Source organism: Leucoraja erinacea, chromosome 5 (genome assembly GCF_028641065.1).
Source record: "Leucoraja erinacea ecotype New England chromosome 5, Leri_hhj_1, whole genome shotgun sequence".
Classification (NCBI taxonomy): domain Eukaryota; kingdom Metazoa; phylum Chordata; class Chondrichthyes; order Rajiformes; family Rajidae; genus Leucoraja; species Leucoraja erinaceus.
The window spans coordinates 71,133,146-71,137,900 of record NC_073381.1 but is presented as its reverse complement, the minus strand read 5'-3'; positions in this window follow the sequence as shown (position 1 = coordinate 71,137,900).

Below are 4,755 nucleotides of genomic sequence, written 5' to 3'. Positions count from 1 at the left end.
ATAACCCATGCCTGCCTTCTCCCCGTATCCTTTGACTCCACTAGCCCCTAGAGCTCTATCTAACTCTCTCTTAAATCCATCCAGTGACTTGGCCTCCACTGCCCTCTGTGGCAGGGAATTCCATAAATTCCCAACTCTCTGGGTGAAAACGTTTTTTCTCACCTTAGTCTTAAATGACCTCCCCTTTATTCTAAGACTGTGGCCCCTGGTTCTGGACTCGCCTAACATTGGGAACATCTTTCCTGCATCTAGCTTGTCCAATCCTTTTATAATTTTATATGTTTCTATAAGAGAACCCCTCATCCTTCTAAACTCCAGTGAATACAAGCCTAGTCTTTTCAATCTTTCCTCATATGACAGTCCCGCCATCCCAGGGATCAATCTTGTGAACCTACGCTGCACTGCCTCAATCACAAGGATGTCCTTCCTCAAATTAGGAGACCAAAACTGTACACAATACTCCTGATATGGTCTTACCAGAGCCCTATACAACTGCAGAAGAACCTCTTTACTCTTATACTGAAATCCTCTTGTTATGAAGGCCAACATTCCATTAGCTTTCTTCACTGCCTGCTGTACCTGTAAACCAACTTTCAGTGACCTGTGTACAAGGACGCCCAGGTCTTGCTGCACCTCCCCCTTACCTAACCTAACCCCATTGAGATAATAATCTGCCCCCTTGTTTTTGTCGCCAAAGTGGATAAACTCACATTTATCTATATTATACTGCATCTGCCATGCATCTGCCCACTCACTCAACCTGCCCAGGTCACCCTGCAACCTCCTAACATCCTCTTCACAGTTCACACTGCCACCCAGCTTTCTGTCATCCGCAAACTTGTTAGTGTTGCTCCTAATTCCCTCTTCCAAATCATTATTATATATGGTAAACAGTTGTGGCCCCAACACCGAGCCTTGCGGCACTCCACTCGCCACTGCCTGCCATTCTGAAAAGGACCCGTTCACTCCTACTCTTTGCCTCCAGTCTGCCAACCAATTTTCTATCCATGGCAACACCCTACCCCCAATACCATGTACTCTAATTTTAGTCACCAGTCTCCTGTGCGGGACCTTATCAAAGGCTTTCTGAAAGTCTAGTTACACTACATCCACTGGCACCCCTTCATCCATTTTACTTGTCACATCCTCAAAAAATTCCAGAAGATTAGTCAAGCATGATTTCCCTTTCATAAATCCATGTTGACTTGGACTAATCCTTTTACTGCTATCCAAATACCCCATTATTACCTCTTTAATAATTGACTCCAGCATCTTTCCCACCACCGAGGTCAGGCTAACTGGTCTGTAATTCCCCGTTTTCTCTCTCGCTCCTTTCTCGAAAAGTGCGATAACATTAGCTATCCTCCAATCCACAGGAACTGATCCTGAATCTATTGAACATTGGAAAATTATCACCAATACATCCACTATTTCTAGAGTCACCTCCCTGATGACCCTGGGATGCAGACCATCAGGTCCAGGGGATTTATCATCCTTCAGTCTCATTAGCCTACCCAATAATATTTCGTGCCTAATGAACATTTCTTTCAGTTCCTCCAACCCCTTAGGTCCTCTTTCCTCCAGCACATCTGGAAGATTGTTTGTGTCTTCCATAGTGAAGACAGATCCGAAGTACCTATTCAACTCTTCTGCCATTTCCTTGTTCCCCATAATAATTTCACCCGTGTCTGCCTTCAAGGGACCCCCATTTGACTTTGCTATTCTTTTTCCCTTAACATATCTAAAGAAGCTTTTACTGTCCTTCTTTATATTCCTGGCCAGCTTCCCCTCGTACTTCATCTTTTCAGCCTGTATTGCCCGTTTTGTTTCCTTCTGTTGTCCTATGAAAGTTTCCCAATTCTCTGGCTTCCGGCTACTCTTTGTTATGTTATACATCTTTTCTTTTAGTTTTATTCTATCCCTAACTTCTCTTGTCAGCCACAGTTGCCTCTTACTCCCCTTAGAATCTTTCTTCCTTTATGGAATGAAATGATCCTGCGTCTCCCGGATTATGCCCAGAAATTCCTGCCATTGCTGTTCCACCGTCATTCTTGCTAGGGACCCTTTCCAGTCTACCTTGGCCAGCTCCCCTCTCATGCCTTCATAGTCCCCTTTGTTCAACTGCATCACAGACACTTCCGATTTAACGTTCTCCTTCTCAAATTGCAGATTAAAACTTTAAAATCTTCTGTAGTGTTTCACACCCAAATGCATTTTACCCGGGTAAATACTAAATGTACTTTTGCCAATCAGTTCTTGTTAATACGATTGCCTGCAATTTCCAATTAGCTTTAATTAATAGATTTGCTTGAGATTAAGATAGAAACTCATAAAGATTGAAGCTAATAAATTTAGATTAAGCTATGAATATGTTGAAAACGTGACCTGCATAACAACTGTATCTTCTTCGGTTTCATGCAAATGTGAAATAACCCAATGTAACACACAATGTTGACCCCCAGTAATTAATTAACTGCTTCGCCTTCTACGCTATAATTCCAACCAAATTCACTGATGCAATGTAACTTTATTGTCTCGTGTACCTAGGTACCATGAAATTCTTTGTTTTTGCATACAATTTGGTGAAATAATACAGAAGACTTTATCTGGGCAGTAGACTGATTTGCCACGCGTTTGGCAGTGACCAAGTTTCGAATCCCCTGAACCCATCAACAGCCCCCTCTGCCACTGGTTACTTGACTTCCTCACCCATAGACTACCATCAGCAAGAAGAGGTGACAATATATCCTCTCTGATAATTCTCAATAACTGTGCCATAAAGGGATGCATTCTCAGCCCCTTACTATACTCCCTACGCTCACAGAAATGTGTAACCAAATTTTGCTTTAACTACATTAACAAGTTTGCTGATAACAACACTGTAGTGGGACAGATCTTGAAAAATGACAAGACAGAGTACAGGAAGGAGATAGAGAGCTAGGTAACATGATGGTAAGACAACAGTCTATCCCTCAATGTCAGCAGATGAAGGAGTTGGTTGTGCAGGAAGGAACTACAGGTGCTGGTTTAAACCGATGATAGACACAAAAAGCTGTAGTAACTCAGTGGGACCGGCACCATCTCTGGGGAGAAGGAATGGGTGACGTTTCGGGTCGAGACCCTTCTTCAGACTGGTTAGAGATAAAGGAAACGAGAGATTTGCAAACTGGATCATAAAAAAAATCATTGGTTCATTTCAGCTTGCTGAGTTGACAGAAGTCTGAAGAAGTGTCTCGACCAAAAACATCACTCATTCCTTCTCTCCAGAGATGCTGCAGCTGTCCCGCTGAATTACTCCAGTTTTTTGTGTCTTTCTGAAGGAGCTAGTTATTGACTTCTGGAAGGGAGGTGGAGTGCACTCTCGAATGAGCATCAATGCTGCCAAAGTGCAGATAGCTGAGACCTTCAAGTTCCCAGATATAAATATCAGCAACAACTGGTCTCAACAAGAAATGTCTCCCACCCTTTATCTCCAGAGATGCTGCCCGACCCATTAAACTACTCCAGCATTTTGTGTTTTTCCTGTACGAATGTGGGTGTTGGGTGAAAATAGGTTCCTGCTCTAGCTGAGTGCTTTTCCCAAACTGAAATACATGAATTGAAGACGGGGTCATTCAGTCAGAAAGGCTACCCGCTCCGTATTGTACTCGAAGGTCGGTGTGGTCCCTCGATCAATACCCCAAACCAGCAGGAGAATCGGGAGTGATGCGGGTTACAATGGAACTAGGCTGACACTGGACTTCGGCGACATTCGGCGGGTCTGCAAAAAACAACAACTTTTTATTCAATTCTCTATTACAGTCGGGTTTGTTTTTAAATCCTCCAAAACATTATAACAGAGTTATAAATGAATACATGAAACTGAAGATGCTACAATATTGAGCTAAAAACAAAGTGCCGGGGGAAACCAACCCAACGGGTCAGGCGGCGTCCTCAATGTTTTCAAGAGTTTTACAGGTAGATATGGCTCTTAGGGCTAACGGTATCAAGGGATATGGGGAGAAAGCAGGAACGAAGTACTGATTTTGGATTCTGATCAGCCATGATCATACTGAATTGCGATGCTGGCTCGAAGGGCCGAATAGCCTACTCCTGCACTTATGTTCTATGTTTCTGTGCCTGTGAAGGGAGATGGACAGACAATGTTTCAAGTCGGGGCCCTTCTTCAGACTGAAGGAGGAAGGGTCGCGACCCGAAACGTCGCCTATGCATCATTTTCCTCTACAGATATCCTCCATTAGTCAGAAGAAAGGCCTCGACCCGGAAGGCTATCTATCCATGTGTTCAAGAAGGAACTGCAGATGCTGGAAGATCGAAGGTACACAAAAATGCTGGAGAAACTCAGCGGCTGCAGCAGCATCTATGGAGCGAAGGAAATAGGCGACGTTTCGGGCCGAAACCCTTCTTCAGATTATCTATCCATTCCTTCTCTCCAGAGATGCTGCCAGTCCTGCTAAGTTACTCCATCGTCTGTCTGTCCCGCTGAGTTGCTCCACCATTTCGTTTTTAGCTCATTTACTCAACTGAATTCCCCGGTCATTTTCTTCCTGTCCACTTTTGTTTTTTTAATTTTAAAGAGAAAATATTATTCTGATGAATACCGCCGAAATTAGACATGTCTAATACAGAAAATTATCCCACTGGGTCGGCTCCTGACTGATGTTTATGAAATTCATGTTATGAAATTTGCGATTCTCAGTGGCATAACAGCGGCGCGAATATGTAATCAATCAATCGGTGGCTCATTCTTTGAAA